The sequence below is a fragment of the Rhipicephalus microplus genome, chromosome X (genome assembly GCF_043290135.1).
Source record: "Rhipicephalus microplus isolate Deutch F79 chromosome X, USDA_Rmic, whole genome shotgun sequence".
NCBI lineage: Eukaryota > Metazoa > Arthropoda > Arachnida > Ixodida > Ixodidae > Rhipicephalus > Rhipicephalus microplus.
The window spans coordinates 198,229,169-198,253,164 of record NC_134710.1 but is presented as its reverse complement, the minus strand read 5'-3'; the positions used below and the strand labels follow the sequence as shown (position 1 = coordinate 198,253,164).

The window sequence follows — 23,996 nt, the reverse complement described above, 5'->3', positions numbered from 1 at the left end:
ATAATTATTGAATATTTAGCCCTATTTGCGACATCTTCCTTCCAGATTAGAAATACACAATTCACATGCATGAAATAAATATTACACAAGAAGTAGATACTCTACTGCCAATTACAGCAGTGCTCTCAGCTGCAGCGACGTGGTACTTTTACGCATTGAATATAGTAAGACATATTAACTGCTGTATATGTGATCGCCCTATATTTCTATCATGTTTTAATGGCGAAGTTGCACACAATTAATAACAACGGTTTGCTAGGCAAGAAAAAAATTGAATTTCGCACGTACTGTTACCTAGCCATTTTTCATCTTACTGAGAAAGAACCAAGTGTGTCTAAATTCATTTAGTGTTTTCAACGAATGAATACAAAGTATTTTACCGTTAAAATTATAAAGTTGTGTTCTTTTCCTTTCACTGAACGAAGATTTGCGGCTCAAGCATAGTTTTCTATTCTTGTTTGTGCTCTCTTGTATCACCTTTTTCATTATTTTTTTATTTTTTTTATGTCAGCCTGCTGCCTGGTCAGTAGCTCAAGCTCTCATATTATTTTTTACTATTCATCATCCTGACCTTCGAAAGCTATCATTTAAGGTCAGACAAGCGGCTACTCAGTCAGTCCAAACATCCAGAATAGAGGCAGCTTCCAAGCGTACATCTCCATTGTTTTTGAGGACGTCGCCGTGGCCAAGCCTCTCGGATTATGTCCTTGATCTTACACCATTATTTATGAGCCTCTCGTGTTTCAGCATGATCGATGTCATCACTACAACACGTGCGCAACGCTCTAATGCGGGGTAAGGCTCCGAAAACAAGAGTGTCGCTAAGGGCTGCACGGGCTTGCGCTGTGTTGCAACATGAGCTGTTCCGAAGCGCGGCGCTCGAGCTTTGCGTCATCGAAGAATCACGCAAGCTCAAGCTGCGTCACACTGGCTGATACTGCAACTGCAAGAAAAACAAAGTGTGCCTGTGCGCACGATCACTGCTGTGTGCAGACGAGTGGCATTCGTTTATCAAACCGAAAGTTATGGATTCACTATAAGACACAGAAATTGATCATCAGACGGCATACCGCGGCGGCCGGGTCAACACGAGCGATGTAAAAGAATCATCACGTGGTGACGTCTTCATGTGATGGCATGATGATGTCACAGATCGCTATATTTTGTGTCATCATCACTAAGTCACATTACATGACGTCACTTGATATTACCACGTTGCATTGGTCAGAGGTGGGCTCACTGAGGAGGCAGTGCAAAACCACGTCAGGTACAGAAATCTTTTGGAAGGAGGACAGGAAGGACTAATACATGGAGTGATAGGAAAAAGATGGTGTTTTTCACCTTCGACTCTTCCTAGTCGATTGCATAAAGTTGTGAGTTTTCTTTCATAAAGTCACTCGTGCAGGTTTGTTGTTCCAAGAATCGCATCAGTATTTTTGTGGCGATTTGATGCCGAAATTTCAATATTTTTTTCGTAAAAAATATACCAGTGATATCTCGTCATTACATAGCGCTGTTGGATGACGGGAGCCATCTGCTCACCGCATTGAATGCTGCCTCAAAAAGCCTGCTCAAGTACCTTTTCATGACTAGTATTGTATGAGCCAGCCTAATACACAGGCAGAAGGCTTTGTAAACGCTGCGTTCAGTCATTACCTATCAAATTTGCTTGTGTCAGATCGTTGATTTTATTTGTGGGGTTTAACGTCCCGAAACGAAGACATGATTATGAGACAGGCTGTAGTGGAGGGCTCCGGAGATTTCGACCACCTGGGGGTCTTTAACCTGCACCAATATCTGAGCACATGGGCCAACAGCATTTTCGCCTCCATATAAAATGCAGCCGCCGCAACCGGGATTCAATCCCGCGACCTGCGGGTCAGCAGACGAGTACCTTAGCCACTAGACCACCGCTGCGGAGCAATATTCTAAGGAGGAGTCACAGTGTATAGGTGGCCAAGTCCGTGGTTTTAAAAACATTGCTTTAGACAAAAAGGCCTGTTGTTTTGCGCTAGCCTGTGCAGTATGCTCATCTGATTATGAAACTGTCGTAAATATTTGTTGGCAATCTTTAAGGGCTGACCTACGTAGCAGCGTTGCTTCATCAATACGCATTGTAACGTTGTGATTTTGAAGCCAAGAGTGACGTCATTTCTTTGCAAGGCTATGATTTTGCTGCCTAGTCTAGTACAGGGGTCGCCAACATGTGGCCCCAGCGTGACCTTAAACCCCTTCCCACCTCCACTTGTCCATTTCTTTCCGAAGGCCGACATTTCACTTTTGACATCAAATGTATTTTTCACTTGTAACCCATGTTTGTGAATATTAACCTTGAGACCTGCGTGCTGAAAATAAATATGATCTGATGCCCATTCTTTTTTGCATTATCATCGATACAATGCACCAATATTTCTCTCTTTGCCTGTGAAAGCCCCTCTCCATCTCTCCTCCCGATAGGCCAAGCGGCCCTCACCATGTTGCCTTCGTGTAACTCGAACTTCCACCTCGAATCATTACCAATCTCTATTCTAGAGCAGCGGTTCGTGCAGCGCATAGTGTGGCTGATATCTAAGACCGCGTTGCCGCTTTCCCATTGCCGAATGCACACAGTTTTTGATGATCTCTTCATTTATTAGTGAATAGCAACGCGAGCAGCTAAAGTGCTAATAATTCGATGTCGTCAGGTGGCGTGTTTCAACGTCAATATTTCCACTTTCTCTGGGTGTACTAAGGCCGCGGCAGAATGCTTAGGAGCATAGACGTGCGCACTGAGGAGGGCAATGACACTGTATTGCTATGTCAACCCCATGCATATCTTTGCTCAGTCGACTGTCCTGACATTATTCAATGTGCAGGGGCACGTAGGCTAGTGACGAGAATAGAGGCCAACAATTTCAGAGGTTGCATTCTAAGAGCCGTTCGAGATAGTTTAGCGTTCAAATTTTACCGTTGAAAGCCGTAAACGAAAATCAGGTCTTTAAGAGCCGCATACATGTCATTCTTTTCATTTTCCTTTCAGCATTCAGTGTGAAGCTCACGTTTTTAAACTCGATAGATGGGAAGTGGAGGGCGAAAGGGGTGCTGCGTAGCGACTTTGCCACCCATAAACAAACCTGCATGCACTTACGCTTTAAACTGGTTTTGTTATCACCGTAATTGTTAGCATAATGGGTGTAAATGTCGCACGCAATAAAAACGATCGGTGCACGTTCAGAACAGAAAATGACAGATCGTTTTTTGTGTGTGTGTGTGTGTCTATCATTGTTATTATGTTGAGTCACACCAGAGAATTAACCAATCTAATAGAGCATCCACATTCCTTAGTTTCAGCAGGAGAGCTCGGTAGAACATGGGTGCAATGCTTAGAGACTGTCACACACGAAAGCTACTGTTGTCTTGAGAATGCGGCAAGATAACCAGAACAGTCTCGTGCAAGATGCCCAATCACTGCCACTAAAACGTGTGTTCTTTCTGGATGGCCTGGTAATTACAGCACACCGAGACAAATCACTGGAGCCGAGTTTAAATCACAACTCAAAGTGCATACATTGATTTCCTTAAACATTTTCATTTAAAAAAGTCTTTGAAACTGTATAAGAAATTTTGAACAACCGAAAAAAAAGATTGCTTTGGTTATTAGAGATGGAAAGTAATATTGCACCGTATCAACGCCAATCTTGAAGAATCAAGCCGGTGGATTTGTTCTCCCCTTCTCTTACAAAAATCAATCTAGGTCTTCGCATTTAGCAATTTTTTTTAGCTTTCAAGATGACCCCATTGACGGGCGCGCCGTTGGTTCATATTCGTTCAATTCAAACCGCTTGGGCTTTCTCGAAGTATTGGTGCGTTGCAGCTCACATCCTCATCATCCCCGGAGCAAGCAGCCAATCTCTGAAAGCACCTTTCATTTGTTTCATTTCAAAGTTATCCATCAAAATATTGTTAAAAAGCTAGAAACTCTGACAAATTCGCAGAAATCATAAGTTACTGCACTGTGGGTCATTTGGTAGAACTAACTGTTTATTCAAAGGAAACGTTTATCAGATATTGCTGAGAGTCCAGGCATGCAGTTGTTTTTTGAGCAGTCACCCTCATCCGCTACAGTCACCCTCATCCGCTACTGCGCTCTCTGTCTACATGTCTCTGTGCGCTGTCCCCAGGCCCCGTTGCCTGCTTTATTGCCGTTAGCTTTTCGCTGTAATACAGGCACTCAAGAATACGCGTGGTGGAATACAAGCACGCATAGTAGCCGTGCTACCCCTTGAAATCAGCAAAGCTCCGACACTGCGCACACTCTCAAACCAACATTGTCAAATTTTTGTGAGACAGGAAGAAGTAAGAAAATAATTAATGCGTGAAAACGAAGCTCATCCAGAGAACTATGCCGTCTAAGATCGCAACGTCTGAAGTTGGAAAAACCGCGTTGGGTGTTTTTTTTTACTTTTATCATCATCATCATCATCAGTTTGACTACGTCCACTGCAGGACAAAGGCCTCTCCCATGTTCCGCCAGTTAACCCGGTCCTGTGCTTGCTGCTGCCAATTTATACCCGCAAACTTCTTAATCTCATCTGCCCACCTAACCTTCTGTCTCCCCCTAACCGCTTCCCTTCTCTGGGAATTCAGTTAGTTACCCATAATGACCAGTGGTTATCCTGTCTACGCTGCCCAGCCCATGTCCATTTCCTCTTCTTTATTTCAACTATCATATCCTTAACCACCGTTTGTCCCCTAATCCACTCTGCTCTCTTCTTGTCTCTTAAGGTTACACCTACTATTTTTCTTTCCGTTGCTCGCTGCGTCGTCCTCAATTTAAGCTGAACCCTCTTTGTAAATCTCCAGGTTTCTGCTCCGTAGCTAAATACCGGCAAGATACAGCTGTTATATACCTTCCTCTTGAGGGATAGTGGCAATCTACCTGTCATAATTTGAGAGTGCTTGCCGAAAGTGCTCCACCCCATTCTTATTCTTCTAGTTACTTCAATCTCGTGGTTCGGCTCTGCGGTTATTACCTGCCCTAAGTAGACATAGTCTTTTACAAATTCAAGTGCACTATTACCTATCTCGAAGCGCTGCTCCTTTCCGAGGTTGTTGTACAACACTTTCGTTTCCTGCAGATTAATTTTAAGACCCACCTTTCTGCTCTCCTTGTCTAACTCCGTAATCTTGAGTTGCAATTCGTCCCCTGAGTTACTCAGCAATGCAATGTCATCGGCGAAGCGCAGGTTACTAAGGCATTCTCCATTAACTGTTATCCCTGACTGTTCCCATTCTAGGCTTCTGAAAACCTCCTGTAAGTACGCGGTAAATAGCATCGGGGAGATTGTGTACCCCTGCCTTACACCCTTCTTGATTGGTATTCCGTTGCTTTCTTTATGAAGCACTATGGTAGCAGTCGATCCCCTGTAGATTTCTTTCAGAATGTTTAAATATACTTCATCTGTCCTTCTAACCTCACTGAGCCCTTTTTTATCCCATTTAACACCCTCTAGCTCCTCGAACAGTACAGCTAGACTTCCCTCACTAGATAAGGTTCTAGCGTTAAACGTTGCCAAGTTCAGGTTCCAATGGCGTATTTGATTACTATTTGATTGAACTATTATTTGATTAGATTATATTTGATTAGGTATTTTTTTACTTTCAAACACTAATAAAAGAACGTCACGCAATCAAGCTACGAATCAGATAAAGTTGTGGGCTAATGGGAGGTCAGGTGGTGTTCTAAAATGCTAAGAAAGTATAAAAGAACCACTGCTTATAGACATTGCAGCTGCCTAGCGTGAAATGACGAAATTCGGTTCAGATGCAGATTTTCGAACTATTACGAATCATATATTGATTTAAAACGAGTGATAAGGAATTCGTTTAGGGAGAAAAGAAGAGGTCTGGTATTCGGCCTCACTAGCGACCACCTGCCAGTAATGCACTTCTTGCCCAGAGCAAAAATGGCCTCCCGGGTGCAGTACTCGGCCATGACTTCTAATGACTACAGCCTTCACCCTTGGCCTGCACTGCCTTGCGGATGCGAAGCAACTGTCCAAGGCGGCGGTGAGACCTGCGACGCAGCGGAGAGTGCTAAGAATATCCGCGTCTCGACAGGCCGCCATTGGAATCTGCACATGGCTACCTTCAACGCTAGAGCGCTATCTAGTGTGGCCAGTTTAGCTGTCCTATTCGACTAATTAGAGGATATTCAATGGGATATATTAGGGATGAGCGAAGTTAGGCAGGACAAGTGTGACTTTTATAGCGCTGAGAAACGGACATGTCCTAAGCTGCCGTGGAATATTTGACAGAAAAAAACAGGGGGGGGGGGAATTTTTTATAGACAAGAATATCGCTGGAAACATAGAGAAATACTGTAGCATCAGTTAGAGGGTGGCAAGTATTATAACTAAATTTACCAAAACTTACAAGATGGAGGTGGTACAGACCTACGCACCTACATCGAGCCATGATGATCATTTGGTTGAACACTTAAATGAAGAGGTAGAGTCAGCCATTAATAAAGTATATCACAGTATAATATTCTGACGGGCTACTTTATTGCCAAAGTAAGCGAAAAACAGGCCGCAGAGCATGCAGTGAGGGATTGTGGCGTCGGCTGTAAAAAAATCAGAAAGGAGTTGAGGAGTGATTAGTAGAGCTCACAGAAAGTAATAATTTGCGAATCTTGAACACCTTTTTCAGAAAACGAGCTAACCTTCAGTGTACGCGGCGAAGTCTTAATGGTGAAACTAAAACTGAAATAAACTTCATTCTGTGTGCACACCCAGGCAATGTACAGGATGTAGAAGCTGTTGGCAAGATCCGATGCAGTGATCACAGGATGATAAGTACTCGTATTCACCTAGATTTTAAAAAGGAAAGACAAGAACTTATACTTAAGAAGCCAATTCAAGAACTAGCGGTGAGAGTGAATATACAAGAACTCATAGTTTAGCTTCAGAATAGATACGAGGCTCTAAACGAGGTAACCCATTTTAGCGATGACACAATAAACAATAATCTTACCAGCATGATCAAAGAGGATGCAATGGAAGTTGGAGGCACAGTCACAAGACAGAACACTGGCAAACTATCTCAGGAGACAAAAAATCTCATTAACCGACGGCAAACCACGAAAGCCTGAAACGCAACCGACAAAATAGAGCTAGTAGCGCTTTTGAAATTAATCAAGAGGCGTATGGTAGCCGACGTCAGAAAGTATAACATAAAGAGAATCGAGCAGGCTGCAATAAGCGGCAAAGGCCTAAAAGTACCGAAGGCCAACTTGTGCATAAGCGCAATTCGGATTTTTGCATTAATTAACGGACAGGGAAGGTGATGTCATAACCAATATGGATATAATAGACGAAGTGACGGAGGAGTTCTACAGAAAGCTGCACAGAAGCCAAAACAACAAGGGTAACATTGTGAGAAACAATAATAGTCTAGAAGAATTCAACATGTTACCAGTAACGACAAGGTACGTAAAGAAAGCCCTTGAAGTAATGCAAAGAAGCAGAGTCACTGGTGAGCATAACAACGGACCTCGTGAAATATGGCAGAGAAACTGGATTAGGAATACTGGCCACCATATATAGGAAGTGTCTCTTGACGGGAAGGGTGCCAGAATCTTGGAAGAACGCACTGATTGTTTTAATCTATAAGAAAGACGATGTAAAGGACTTGAAAAATTACAGGCCGATCATCTTACTGTCCATTCTCTACAAACTATTTACAAAACTAATAGATAATAAAATTAGGGTGACATTAGAGTAAAATCAACCAAAGGGCCAAGCAGGATTTTATAGAGGCTACTCCACATTAGATTATATTCCTACTATCAACTAGGTAATCGAGAAATGCACAGAATACAACCAACCCCTGTACGTAGCCTTCATAGACTACGAGAAGGCGTTTGACTTAGTTCAGACATCAGCAGTAATGCAGGCACTACGAAATCAGGGCATCTAAAATCTTACATACACATACTGGAAGAAAATTACGAAGGATCCTGAGCCCGCATAGTTCTCTATAAAGAAAGCGATAGAATCCCGATAGCGAGAGGTGTAAAGCAAGGAGACTCGATCTCTTCTACGTTATTTAGCGCCTGTGTACAGGAAGTTTTCAGGACCCTAGACTGGGAAGAGCTAGGGGTAAGAGTTAATGGAGAGTATCTTAGTATCCTGCGATTCACTGAAGAGATTGCCTTGATCAGCACTTGAGGGAACAAATTACAGCTCATGGTTAGAGAACTGGACACAGAAATCAGAAAACTAGGTATGAAATTTAATATGCACAAAACTAAAGTAATGTTCAACAGTCTCGGCAGAAAACAGCGCGTAGCAGAATGGGGAGAGACGTTGGAAGTTGTAAAGGAATATCCCTTATTAGGACATAAAGTAACAGTGGAGCCCAACCATGATAGTGAAATAACTAGAAGAAAAGTATCGACCATCTTTCTTATGGGAACCCTGACGGGATGCGGAGCAGCTGTGGTGCGCACGGTATTAGCCCATTTTAAACGGGCGTCGAAGCGTGTGCTACAAGAACGGTTTGAATAAATCTCTTTGTAGCGTTTATTCGAGTAAGCATTTGTTTGCAATGCAAAGACATGGGCGATGGGACGCATTGAAGACGCCTTTGCTCGGCTTCCCTAGCTCGCGTCTCGTCGGTGTTACCCGCACGCCATCTGTATTCTCAAACGCGATCGTCGTTCCTGGCTCGCACTTCGTCGGTGTCACTGGTCTTTCGCTGCCGACGCTTGCGATCAGTTTCCTTGGCTCATGCCTCGTCAGTGTTGACGTCGTCATTCGCGAAGGCCATCAGTTTCGCTAACTCTTGCAACGACGGCGAAAGCCGGGGAAGGCACGCGCACTCTATCGGGCAGTGTAACACGACGGCCTTCCGCCCGTCGGCGCGATCAGTTGGCAAGTAGTGGCGCGCTGTCCGCACTGTTAACGCCGCAACATTCTCGAGGTGCGCGCGCGCAGCGTGCGCACCCGCCGGCACGCGGCTTCTTCTCGCCGACAGATAGAGATAGGTGGTGCAGGTGACATGATGCCCACGTGAGGAGTGGGTTCGAGCGTTGCGAATGGTGGGGAGGGTGAAGCTAAAGAATGCCTACACGTGGAAAGCGCCCGGTAGGCGAGGAAAAGAGACGTCACCACGCACTGCTACTGGGGCGTGAGCTACTTTGCACCGCTCTAAGCACTGTGGCGAGGCGAGCGGTGTGGATGAAGGGTTACCGTTGCACAGGCTAGACAAAGAGCTGCTTCGCATCTAATAATGATGGGGTTTCTCATATTCAGCAAACATTTTGAAATCATGAATGGTAATCTTTCACTAGCCTTCTAGAGGAAAGTACGAAACAGCTGCATTTTGCGAGTACTTACCTAGGGAGTGGAAACGTGGAGGCTTTCAAAGAAGGTTCAGCTTTAATTGAGGACGACGCAGCGTGCAAGTGAAAGGAAAATGATAGATGTAACCTTGAGGGACATGAAAAGGGCAGAGTGGGTCAGGGAAAAAACGGGGATTAAGGATATCATAGTTGAAATCAAGAAGAAGAAATGGACACGTGCCGAGCTCGTAGCAGGTAGGCAGGATAACAGCTGGTCTATAAAAGTAACTGATGGGATACCTATAGAAGGCAACCGCACGAAAGGGATTGATTGATATGTAGGGTTTAACGTCCCAAAGCCACCAAATGATTATGAGAGACACCGTAGTGGAGGGCTCAGGAAATTTCGACCACCTGTGGTTCTTTAACTGCACCCAAATCTGAGCACACGGGCCTACAACATTTCCGCCTCCATCGGAAATGCAGCCGCCTCAGCCGCGATATGAACCCGCGCCCTGCGGGTCAGCAGCCGAGTACCTTAGTCACAAGACCACCACGGCAGGGCAACCGCGCGAAAGGGAGACAGATAGTTAGCTGGGGCGATAAGATTAAAAAGTTCACAGGTGTAACGTGGCCACCGAACGCACATGACCGGGTTGATTGGCGGATCATGGAAGAGGCATTTGCCCTTCAGTGGCGTAGGCAGGCTGATCATGATGATCATGATGATGATGATAATGATGATAACAAGCACCAAATCCGATGTCTATATGCCATATATAACGAGTGCATTTTGATTCGTAGGGATCCACGCCATGGCTGTCTCCTTCATGGAAAGCCCGGAATGCCGTTCGCACGGGCATGTGCTCAGTGCATTACATTACCGGAAAACCACTAAAGTGATCTCGCATGCATAGCGCGTCAGCTGTTATAGAGATTCTCAACATCTCTACACCCACCTGTAGGTAAAATTCTTGCACTCCGAACTCTGTCGGTTATGCAGTTTGATGCATAACACTGAAAGAAAACTGTTATTTCAGATCTCTTCATGTTTTTCGTTATAAAAGTGCGGTATTTCTATAATTCGCAGATGTTATGGTCAGAAGCTTGCTTCAAAACGGGGTCCAATCACACCTGACTCTTTTGAAACAGTGATGTTTTCCATTCGGCTGTCTGGGCAGTCACCCAGCATTCGTGCCAACCCCGAAAATTTGGTTTAGTTTAAACGCGTGATTATTGACTATAATATTCATTCTTGACGTTCACTGTTCAAAAACCACCATATGTTTGAAATATGTACTGGAGTGCTCCGAAAACTTTGAGTACCTAGGATTCTTAAACTTGCACTGAAACTCAGGTACACGAGCCTCAAGCGTATTCGCCCCCATAGAGAATGCGGCCGCCGCAGCCGGGGCTCGGTCCGGTGACCTGCGCGTCCGCAGTCGCGTGAATATACATGAATGCGTAACTGTCCCATTTTTTCTTTTTTTTCGTTGCTAATTAAAACTGTGCGTTTTAAGTGACCAGACATCATCTGGTCAAGTGAGTTGCGGCTTTACCTTTTTTCCTTTCGCTTTTTCAAGCCTGGGCTCTTTTAAATGCGAAGAATTTCCTAGCGAACACCGGCGAGTTTGAATCTATTTACCTAGCTATCTATCGGCCTACGAGTTTCAGCTCTCCTGGCCGTTTGGATAATGGGATCTACACCGAAATTCGTATGGCATAACATGACTATAAGAACAAAATAGAAGACTAGTCGTAACACGACAATCGGGAAGCATATCTCATGAATGTCATGATTTACATGACATGCTCTTGCGGTTAAGTAGTATCTCATGAGATAACATGGTTTTGCGGCAACCGCGGTGGTTTTGTGCACATGACGTATCCAAAAGTGGTATGGTATGACATGACTGCATGGCGAACACAAGTGACACGCATTCACGTAGAAATAATGACATGTGTTTCATGCAAGAACATGACTACATGCCACGGTTATGATGTGCTCGCGGTCGTTTCACTAGCTTCACATACACCAAACTAGGCACTACGTAACGTCAATGGCTAATGAAGGTATATTACTGGTGCTTACATAATAATCATGAATTGCTGTCGTGAAAAAATAACACAATGTCACGGTCATGATGCGCTCACTGTCGTTGCGCCAGCTTCACATTTGATAAATTTGGTATTACGTGACGTGAAGGGATGATGAAGGCATATGACTGGTGCAAACATGATAATCATGATATGGGTGTCATGTAATAACATGATTTCATGCCAAGCTCATGATGCGCTCGCGGTGGTGTCGCGAGCTTCATATATACCAAATATAGTATTATGCGACGTGAATAGATGACGAAGGTATATGACTGGTGCAAACGTGATATCTATGACATGTGTGTCATGCAAGAACATGACTAATTACACGGTTGCAGTGCGCTGGCTATCATTTCGCCAGCTTCATATATACCAAATTTAGTTGTGCATGACTGAAATCGATCAAGAAGATATGCGATTGGTGCAAACATGATAATCATGACATCTGTGCCATGTAAGAACATAACTACATTCCATGCACATTATAAGCTCACGGCCGTTTAGCTAGCTTCATTTGTATCAATTTTTGTATTACGTGACGCGAACGAACGACAAAGGTAAATGACTGGTCCAAACATTATAATCATGACATGCGTGCCATGTAAAACACGACCACATACAACGCTCAACATGCGGCCACGGCCATTTCGCTATAGCTTCACATATACCAAATTTGGCACTACATTATGCGAATAGACGACGACGATAACTGACGTGTCCAAACATAATATTCATTACATACATGTCATGTAAAACATGACTACATGCTACGCTCATATTGCTGAGGTAGTCGGGGTTCTGCCCAGAGGACTGGCGCCAGCCAGAGTCTCGGGGAGATGTCGAGGAGAGATGCCGGGAGCTGTTAACAGTACCTTTTAATTACATTATTTACAGGTAGCGTGTTATTACATGATGAGAGCAGCATCATGGAAGCTCTCGACGGAAGCATGACGGCAGCTTCTGTGAGCTTGTCAGGAGCGCCTCGGCGCTCGCGTTTTATGTCCTGGCCTTCCCAGGATTCCCTACATAAAAACAATGGAAGGCAGGACAGTCCAATAAAGTTTGTCATCTTCACACCCACCCCCGAAAGAGAAAGATGAAACACCGCCTCTTTCTCAACCCACGAAAGGGGGAAAAGGCATGCCCAGTTCAGCCAGTGGCGAGGGAGAAAACACTGCACACCGTGCACGACACAGCAAACCACGAAAACGTTGAGTCTTGCGTGAAAGTCAATTTCGAAGTATGTTGCAGTGATGGCTATGTGGCGGCAGGCAGAGCACAAATTGTGGTAACAGCGGCATCAAGGCGCCATGGAGAACGTGGGAAATGCATCCACAGACGGTTGTCAGACGCCGGGCCCTTTTCCCGGGGCATCTTGACGACAAAGCAAGCCGCCTCGATGGCCAACGACTCTTTCTAATACGTGAGTTGGTCAGGCGTGTTCAAAGAGTTTTACGAGGAGCGCCGACGACCTGGGAGAACTAGAAGAACAATTTCTCTGTTGTCGCCGCTCTTGGTGCATCTCTCGGAGCGGTGACTCAGAAGAAATTAGGGTAGGCTCAGCCACAATGTCTCATGCATCAAAGCGGCGTCAACCCAGGCAGGCCGATCGTAACAGTGCGCTTTCAGCTGTTTCGCTAGCTTCACACGTACCAAGTTGGGTATTACAGGACTTGAATGAACGGCAAACAAGATGCCAGGCGCAAACGTGATAATCGTGACACAAAAGTCAATGTTGGCGTAATTTACGTCCACCTTGTAACGTTGAGCTGATTTTCATGTAACAATTCAACCTTCCTGATTAGTGCTTCGCGTATCATTGATTCCCGCTCTACATGGGATCTAACAATTTTTATTTCTTCATTTTTTCTTGCAGTTTTTTCGGCGCTTGGCTCTCTCCTAGTAGAGGGCAGCAAAGCAGACGCTTGTGTTACCAAATTAGGCCAGCTGTTTCGTAGATAAAAGGAAGAAGTCTGTTTAACAAAGAGGCACATACCACCGTACCTCTACCGTCTCATACACCTAGCTGTACATCTACGAGGCAGTTTCGAAGCATTCCGCAAAGAAGTAAGTTTGGCTAACTGAGGCCTTTTTATTCAAAGGATGTAGCAACGTTGACTACCGGGCATCTTCCGTGCATGTAAAGCTCGCAAGCTTGACGACTAAATGCATGCACTCGGTGGAATTATGGAGTGTATTTCACAATGTCTAAGTAGTGCATTTGTTGTATATTTTGCACCTTTTGCTGTATTTCTGCAGGCATGTGGACATAGACAAAAAGATGTTGCATTTGCTGTGCAACATCTTGGTAGCCTCGATAACGTCACAGCATGCGCAATGTTACATCTTTTCAATAAATAAAAATAATGGTAGAAGGCGCGGCAGCTAAATTGGAACTCGGCAGCAGTGACCATATTTCCTGAATAATTTAATGAATACTAAAGCAAACGTAATAAACATATTGAGAATCAAAACTCGGGAAATGCTCTGAAATTCACTGCATGTGGCGTTCCTAAGTATGGCTGTATTATTATTCAATTGTGGAATTACTTATGCCAATCTGGGGATCTGTTCCACCCCGTCTGTCTTTCTGAGCGGAACTGCGAGGCTGGCATAGCGGTATTCACGATTAAAACCACTGAAAGGATTCACATAAAAAAATTCTGTTTCTGATTTTAGAATAAATTAAAAGCTTCTGTATAAAAAGGGTAGCAGAGCTTTGTGCTAAGGTGCTAAAAAGATGAGCGCTCGTTGTGAATAATAAGTGCTGGCACGCGAATGGCATTTTCAAAATGTAGATAAGGCAAGTAAGTACATAAGAACTGATCTCAGAAAGGTGGTCATTTGCCTCACTAAAGTGTTATTCACTTTATTGTTACTATTTTGTATTGTTTTGAACGTGTTTGCACTTTCTTCCTTAGCTCAAATATTTTTCTCTACTGGTTTACCAAGACCAGTAGAGTAGAGTATAGTTAAATATTCCCTCTATCTAGATAGTTCGATGTAGCAGTTTGCTTCTTCTTTACTGTCATGGTCTGCTTTTTTATGAGTCCCAAATATACAGCTTACGCTTGTCGTCAATCTTCAGCTAATGTTAGTCCCTTTGAAAGTCCTGGCTGGGGATTATTCATCTCAGATGTTAAAGCTTTATGATCGCGCTATTGTCTGCATGACCAGCCTGATTCACATTGTCAAAGGGGCATCCATGAAAGAACACTTGCCTTTCAGGCCCTGTTTTTTGACAAGCACTGTTTTTAAATTACCCTCTTTGAAGATCCTAACCTCAACGCGTAATATCAGGAGCAAAATGATAGCTTTTCTTCTGCTTGATTTGCGTTAAAGAATACTTTTCTGCACATCTTGAGTGCAGACATATTGTATAATATGCTCCCTGAGAATCGTGCCATCATTTATTCACACACTGCTTGCCATCGACTATATCAAAACAGACTCATCCTTCAATTTGAGTCTGAGCTACATTCGAAGGTTCATACGCTATACCATCATTACAATGTAAGCTTTATTTGTGCCGCTGGTGGTGTTTTCATGAGTGAACGCGAAAAGTCACACGCTAAGACGCTGCCATATCTTCTCAAGAAGCAGGGGCGTAGCCAGCAATATATATATATGTATATATATATATATATATATATATATATATATATATATATATATATATATATATATATATATATATATATATATATATATGAGATATAACAGACAGTAATGCCAAGGAATGTACAGGGGAAGTTATTAAAATCAATGGAATGTAAATAAGAAGAAAGAAAAGTGGATGAAAAAATTACCAACTGTGAGCAGGAATCGAACCTACGACCTTCGAACGCGTAATTCGAAGGTCGTAGGTTCGATTCCTGCTCACAGTTGGTAATTTTTTCATCCACTTTTCTTTCTTCTTATTTACATTCCATTGATTTTAATAACTTCCCCTGTATATTCCTTGGCATTACTGTCTGTTATATCTCATTAATATTGTGTTAAAAACACGGAAAAACGAGCCCTTAGGTATACACTTCTTTCCCTTATTTCATTGAACGAGGGTCTCGTACTGGCAGACTTGGTGTGTTTAGGTTGTATAAGAGGGACAATTAATCAGCTGCCCGCTCATATTAAGTTCACGTGCTACGTGACGCCAAACATGCGCATAAGAGTGTTTTCACACTCGTTGTTTGGCTTATAGATGGCGCTGACTGTCGCTCCTACTTCTAAAATTCACAGATAAACCCAAAAAAGTGGATGGAGGGAGGGCCGCTGTGATAGCTCAGTGGTTAGAGCATCGAACGCGTAATTCGAAGGTCGTAGGTTCGATTCCTGCTCACAGTTGGTAATTTTTTCATCCACTTTTCTTTCTTCTTATTTACATTCCATTGATTTTAATAACTTCCCCTGTACATTCCTTGGCATTACTGTCTGTTATATCTCATTAATATTGTGTTAAAAACACGGAAAAACGAGCCCTTAGGTATACACTTCTTTCCCTTATATATATATATATATATATATATATATATAGTGCAGTAGATCCTCCGTGAGCGGTCACAACGTGGTTTATTTCGACGTTTCGGCTCATATATATATATATATATATATATATATATATTTATATATATATATATATATATATATACAAGCAAGATTGAAAATTTTCAAGAAAGTTTGACTTCCCCGCACCCTGCCTCTCTTGGCTACGCCCCTGTGACGAAGGATTTCCGCACAATGTATACGTAATGAAAATTTTAAATATTACTGTATCGCTCTGTTCCAACCTCTGCTACGCGCGCACACCCACTACTAATTGAAATGTTGCTACAAAACCCTTGAGCCAAGCAGTCTAACCGCACCATAGCATAGCTGCTAGCGCACTCTGGTCTCAAGGGGCAGATTGTAAAGCCCGCATGGGTTGAATTTCCGAAAAGGTTCACAAAAGCTTCATTGTTCCTCCTGCTAGGTCTCTCGGAAAACTTTGACTGACAAGGTGGCACGATGAAGACTAAATTCGCCGTTGTTTGTCCTCAATGACGATCGCTGTTGTAAGTCCCGGGCATTACGGTAGGGACGCACAAAGCTAACCGAATTTCAATCTTCCAACTATACAATTTGTTCTTTTAAACAATCACGTTAGATAAACGATAATTGATGTAACTAAAATTAGGGCGAAATTACTTGTTCGATATTGTGCACTTGGCTGAAAAAATTTTGAAACCAGGCCTATTATAGCTAAGTAAAATAAAACAATGAAGCTCTCAAAGGAAGACAGCAACCCTCAAAACCACCACGAAGGACTGCAGAACGGTCTAGAAAAGCAATCTTGGAGAAGCATCTTGGCGAAGCGGCTCGGCGAACGACCTACACTTCGTTTCCTCCGGGCACGCTGAAAACTACTGCTGTATATGGCGTACCGCGTCTACGCCCCATTGCCACGTTTTTTTTTTCCTTTTAAATATCTCTCTTTGATACAGACTTCTTTTTGTTTCTTATCTAGTTCTCACTATCAGTCCGTTTGAGGAGCACCCACTCGGCAAGAAAGCCGTGGCGATGACCGAGGATCTTGGCTTGATCAATTCGTACTTTAGTTCGCACATACATAGCTATAAAAAGAAAGGCCCTATATGTTGACTTTACTGAAGTACTTCCCTTACAGACGATGTGAGAGCATTTTTCAACTGTGCTGTGAACGGTGGCTGTTTAGCTTTCGCGATCTTCTTTTACCGACACTGGGTAATAATTGGGACTAGGTTCTTTTTACTTCAAGTTTGATTTGTCATTTATCCGGTGCGTGTGAGATTGTGGTGATGAACTGACTCCCGACAATAAATTGCTGGGCCAGTGAGGATAAATGGTGTTGGCATGGCGCCATTTTATTAGATATTATTATTATTATTATTATTATTATTATTATTATTATTATTATTATTATTATTATTATTATTATTATTATTATTATTATTATTATTATTACAATTGCGCTTTTCATTTTTTCTACGAAAATAGCACCAGTTTAAACCGGAAGTTCATGTTTCACAATGCCTGAACGCTTCCTTGGAGGATGCTAAGATACATTCAGGTCTATGGATCAACGTCGACTTCTAAAATGATTGCTGATTTTTCATTTGAAGCCAATGGTAAGTACCATGTGGCCCTAAAAGAAGTGAATTTATTCATTTGCACTTCAAATAACCGTAATTGTTATTGGTGGTTAAGTGTATATTCCGTAGGTATGCTTATCTCGCGGGCGGGAAGACGCACAGTTTAAAGGAGCACTGACATGAAATTTCAAGATCGGGATATGCCCATAATTCGATCGCTTGGTGTGCGTAGGTCTTCTTGGTCAAATTTGAACGGCATTCGTCACGTGGAAGGTATTTTAATTCGATGTCAAACAGCGTAGAAAAGCTGAGGCGAAAAAACGAAAAACAGACTGCCCTGCGAAATCGACGCTAGTGCTACGTGCTCGGTGTCATACATTCCACAAATACCATCCTGATTGACGATGCGTTAGTAGCGATGACATGTACGATCCGAATGTTCTTATCGTAGTGTCGACTGGCGCCGAAGTGCAGAAACGCACTCGCTCGTCCACGGCAGAGCTAGGGCTGGACTAGCGCTCGCAGGTGCAGTCTAGCCCGGCCATGGCTCGTCGCGTCTGATCTTCATCGCACCGGTTTGAATGATTTTGTGATATTATCAACATAAAAACCACCTTTAAAATAACGGCGAAAGAAAGGAGCATGATTAAACGTGAGCTTGTCGGTCAGCATGTCGGGGAATCGTTGAGAGTTGCAGGTGAGTTGCAGTCGTCTAGTTCGAAGCACGAAAAAAGCGCAATGAGGGTGTGTTTTCATATCACGTATGTGTTACACATCAACACGACCACAAGCTATAAAAGTGGAAGATCGTGTAGTCGGATATCATCGCTAACTAGTAACATGCAGGTATCGTTGAATTTTAATTCATCTGTAGACTTTGCGTCCACGTAAAAGTGTTAATACCGTGTTAACTGCGAGAGGCTGGATAGGTAGGGCCATCTGGAGGTGCAAAAAAGAGCCTGACAAGCAGAAAACGTGTTCTATTTCTGCGCTAATGCTCATTCGCGATAGCTATATTGCATTGACCCCTCTGCGTATACCTGAATGCTTTGCACGCCAAAACACACCAATATAGCTAACTGAGACACACGAGCAAACATGGCTGAAGCATGCATCCTCGGGCACCTCTGCAGTGCTGCTTGAAACGGCGTCCATTTCGGAATCACTGTTCTAGAAAAGGTCGATCGAAGCAAAAATCATTCGGGATTCCACGAATCGTGGGGATTCTAAGCTCCAGCCTACTGTATTGAACCCGAGTCGACACTTTGTACGGGGACGACAGCAATGCAGGTGGCCGCACCACAGGTGGTCGCGATTTCCGGCCCCATTCACTTCGATGTGCTGTGTAACCACCTCGTGCTTTTTTCTCCGTATAACCACAGCAATGGTCAATTTGTGTTCTCATTTTCACTTCGAGTTTTTATGGAGTCTGTGGTCATACTTGCATTTTTAGAGCGCAGCTCTTCGGCACGCGTTCCTCCACAGTGAATTAAAACGAAAAAGAGGAAACGTGGACTGCAGCGAACCACAGTTTAGTGTCTGCAATGTTTTGTGTCTGTTCTCACTTCTTGTCACAGCGCAAAGCTGGCCTCTCGCGCATGGACATGACAAAGTGGTTGACCTGTGAGGCTTGGGAGAAGTGTCGCAGGTCAACCGTCACGCGTGCGTTGGTCATGTGGACACTGTGTGTGGAACGCTCTAGCAGACTCACAAGTCTACCTATATCGAATGTGTTTCAAAGCGTATCTCTTCAACGCCCGTTCCTGCGTTGAACCACGTTAGTGTCGTAGTAACCAGCATGTTGAACGAAGACGAAAGAGTGTGAACGCGGAGGATGAAAGATGGTGATAGCGAGGAGAGCCAACGAAGAGGGAACGACAGTGGCGAGACGACAGGTTCGGCGGCGGCCACCCGTGGCTCCACAGTAGTGCGCGTCATCGTGTGGTCTCTGAGTGACGTCATCGCTAGGGTACGTGGCGAGGACGTCCACTGATACGACATAGGGAAGTGAAGCGCTGCCTGAACAGGAAGGAGCCTGTCTACGGCGGCTGTTGAAGAAGACGTACAATCGCGGCGTTCAGTGCTCCTCCAACTAGCGAGGCAGTCATGCCCCAACTTGTAGAAAGACCAAAAGACCTAAACAGGTGCACTCGAAATCCGCATTCAGCAGTTTCGTAATCATTGGTGAAGTTTTACATTTGAGGTTGAGATTTTTTGTTGTGTGTGTTTGTCGAATCAGTATAAACAATCACATAAGCAATACAAAGCTTGTGTGTCGTCTGCTCTTGAAGGCACTCACAGAATGTGGGTCTATACGGCGCCGGCGATCCGCAGTCCATCACGTTCGTCGATGCCAACCAATACAGTTCGTCCGATGGGTTCGTGGCGAGGTGGCGGTTCTACTGTCACCATTTTGCGAGTAGTTTCTCCTAGAGCCACCAGAAGACGCCACTAAGTCACACTTGAAAGAAATGAGGACAATTGTCTTTCCGTCGTGGTACCATGCGATGGCGGAAGCCGGTTCCTCCTGTAACTAATCCGTTCTTTTTCACGGGTGCTGCTACTTCCATGATTTCTTTTGAAACGTTTCATTTCTGCGTGATGCTCCCCCCCCCCCCCCCCACGTAAAAAAAAGAGCACGGCCCGAGAGTCGTCCTCTCATTCCATTGCCCGGAAAACAGGAGCCTCTCTTTGTCCTAAAAATGTATAACTATTTTAACAAGGTGCTTGATTAGGCTGGTTGGTGCTGCATGGTAGACGAAGAAAGTGCTTAACAGCGCAAACGACAGGAGGGGAAAGAAGAGCTCTCGTCTCTTCTTTCCCTTCCTGTCGTTTGCGCTGTTAAGCACTTTCTTCGTCTACTATAACTATTTACAATAGATTAGGGTAGGAGCTGACTTTTGCTGAGCCACGCTGGCGGAAACGATTGCTGGAAATAATGGTTTGGTTTCGGAACCGACTATTTATCACCCTCTATGACAAATATAGAACCATTCCTTTCTGCAGTAACTTTTCGAGAAAGATGGTCAGTGACCCTGAGTGCCGGCAGTGTTGGGTAGAAAGGAACAACCCCCCCCCTTCCCCTAGGCACGTGCGTAGTAATTAGAGATTTCTGCGCAGTCACCAGCTTTGGTTCGGAGGCACAAACAGTGCGGGTGTCGTGCGTAGTTCGCTTGATACTTATGTCGCCACATTCAATGCTACCCGAAAAGCTCATTTCCAGAACTTCCGGGCTCTGATTACACAAAGTACTTTCTCTGTGCCTTGCAGTGAGCGAAAAAATGGTGATTTTATGTGCATGGATGCTGGAAAGAATTTGCCTTTTTGCCAGCTAAAACATTGCAAGCCTCATGCATCCCAAAACACATGTATGGGTTGCCACTTTCTCTTTTTTTTGAAACCTTCAAGAATATGAGTAGGGATTACGGTGACATTGGTCATGTTGTGCTACAAGCATAGTGAGCAGACAGAGAGAAAGATGAGGTCATGCAACACGGCATTCATACTTGGAGGGCGCACTCACACAGATATACAGAAATTAACTGCTCAGCATTAGACAAACATACCTATATTTGATTTGTACGGCTATAAACAGAGTTCCCCTCACACTGCAGCTAATTTGTGGAACAGAATGGCGCCTTTTTGGTAGTATTGAGTAATAAAATGTGTAAGAGTTCTTGCGAGAAAAAACTCAACTAATCTGTATTGGCCAAACTTCGATGCCCGCAAACTCACCTGAAAACTGGTTACAACAAGCGCGTCCCCCATAAACCAGAAATCCATGCTTCAATTGAAACCACCGCCTAAGCAACTAAATTGTGTGAAACTTTGCATTAAGTTGCATAAAGTATCGCGTGCAGTTTTAACTGAAAACAAATTATCGAAGATTTGCCCAGCAGTAGAAAGGCTAGCCAACAAGAAAGAAACAGGAGAATCGGACAGACGTAGCATAAAGCATGACAGGGGGTACTTTGAGTGCAAAAATGATGTTTTTTACAAAACTTCTTTTAGATGTGGAAAGGAATACGTTGATAAGACGAGTCGGTGCCTTAATGTGCGCCTTCGTGAAAACGAGAGTTGACTAAAAGGGGCCCCTTACTCACACTTAGCGATGCACTGCAAGGAATGCACCTGCCAACCAAAATTTTCAGACACACGAATACTTGACAGGCACAAGAAGCGGACGAGGGAAATAATGGAAGCGTACAGAATTAGGAAAGGAGATTACAGTTGCGTCAGTCAAGCGTCTGTTCTACTAACAGATGTTGAATTCGCTTTTTTGGACGTAACATAACCCAGTGCATTTTTTCAGTTTCACGTTTTCTTTTCTTTTCTTAGTTCTTGACGCGTGTTTGTTTCCGGTTGTGTGCCATCGAATATGAGAGTGAATATTTTGTTAGATTATTTTGGTTTATCACGTTGTTGATGATGACAGTGGAGAGTTGGAAATGACGTACGTGCGTGTCAGGTATTTATTAGTGTTTGCTTCGAAATAAAATTATTAGTTGCTAGTGAGCGCTCGTCTGTGTCCTTTCTGAGTGTGCGTAATATTTAGCGCTTGTTTCATCAAGAACTTTCTAATAGTTCCAAAGAGTAAGTGTTGGGAAACTAAGCAATCATTTATGCACTAAGCATCGGTCTCAGAAACGCTTGCAAATATGAACAAATGGTTCAACTGTGAATGCCCTGGGTGTGAACATTACGATAAGAAAATTTACCATTTCTGCAAATGTTCAATCAAGCGGCATTCATTTTTCAATATTTTCTCACTTCATAAAGCCTGCATCTTCTACTTAACTGCTGCGTTGTTTGAGCGAGGGAAAAAGATCTTGCTTAGCGATCAAAAACATATAAGTTTACACATTTAGAGGGGTAGCGATGCAGGATAGGAAGCATCCGCATCAGAATACTTATCTGGTGGAAAAGAAAATAAAACGAAACATTAGAAAAGAAGAGGCTTTTCCTGAAGGAGTGTGGAATCGCAAAGAACTGTGAGATGCCTTACAACGAAAGAGAAAAAAAAATGGGGCTAATGATTAATTTGAGTGAAAAAGAGCACATGAGGCGTAGAATCCGGTGAGAAAATAAGCTATTGAAGCACGTGAACAGGTGTATAATCTGCAAATCACAAAGGAGCAAGACGTTTGGATATCATGAAAATTTCAATGAAACTAGCACCAGAAAAAAAATTGAGCCTAACCAGGCGTGGAAATAGAAAAAAATGTCCAAGTGAACGATTTGACCATGACATTGGCGAGAAGATAAAAGCACTCTGAAGAGTTTCGGGAATCATTTAGCATCATTGACATCACGAACTATATATTAGAAAACGCTTATGAAAGATGGACACCGGAGCATAACTGAAGAAAACGTTCTTCTGCGTTAAAAAACGAATATTAGTAGAGCAAACTTCGATAGGAAACGAAGTTTGACCTATAGACTTCACAATATTCAGCAATAGCCATTTCAAATTTAGCATGCATATCGTCTACCGAAAAGAAAGCAAAAGATGGTTTTTGCAGCAGGGCAGGACAGGAAAGGGTGAAATTCAAATGCAACAAACAAAGCAGCTGGTTTCAAGAAGCGACACAAATGTAAGTATAGGCCGCATAGCTCGTAATTAAAACTTAGGAGATTGCTCTTAAATGACATGAATAAATACCCAAATTTATGACGGCAAGGGGGTTAATCATTACACAAGCTCTTGCAGGCAAGTTGCCGTAACCACCTTCATAAAGGTTGTGTTCTCGTTAGATCCAACTATCTCATGTTTACCACACTTTTTGAACGTTTTCCGCATTATTCACAGGTTTCTTTGTACAAAACCGCAATAACTGGAGAATCATCGATAATTTTTAGCGAAACTTCCACATTAATGCAACGGGAGGGCTCACCGTATCCAAATACTTGATGACCCCGAATTATAATAGTCAGATACATACACAAGAGCTAATGTATTGCTTTGATGATCGAACGTGCCTAAAATACATTTTCGTGTTCCATGCACATTTCCATTATTACTACAGCACCAATGCCACAAACTACTCCTAGCTGTGCTTCAACATTAGAGTTTTGTTTTGCATCATGTTCCGCCTGTCATCATTAACGTATCATACGTGTAGCCTGAGGAGTCGCGCGGGACAGCTCTACCACCTCCTTCTGGTAGTTCTCCGCTGGTATATGTATACACGCACATATAAAAACACCTTCGTACATATAGAGGGGAACTCACTTCTTCTACTCCCAAATAACAAGTCAGCTGAATCAATGGGGAGTATTATAGTTGTACGTGCTCTAGATAGCGTAACTTCGACTGCTAGTTATCTTTACTTTACTGTGAAATTCCGCATGCCGATTCTCATTTAACGTCTTACAATGCTACTGCAGGCTATAAGTGACACCGTGATGGTGAACCGCTTTTATTGGCAACAACATACGGCATTTCTTATATGAGGCGTTTTTTT

At 43.4% G+C, this 23,996-nt stretch overlaps 1 protein-coding gene and 1 non-coding gene across 2 annotated transcripts in view; one reads left to right on the top strand and one right to left on the bottom strand.

Annotated features, from left to right (window-relative positions):
- The window catches only part of LOC142775925 (neuronal cell adhesion molecule-like), a 935,753-nt gene that overhangs the window by 887,113 nt on the left and 24,644 nt on the right, over positions 1 to 23,996 (bottom strand). The gene's annotated exons all lie outside the window — the stretch shown is intronic.
- On the top strand, positions 15,697 to 15,769 carry TRNAT-CGU (transfer RNA threonine (anticodon CGU)). The gene has a single exon. It is a non-coding gene; the product is annotated as a tRNA-Thr (tRNA).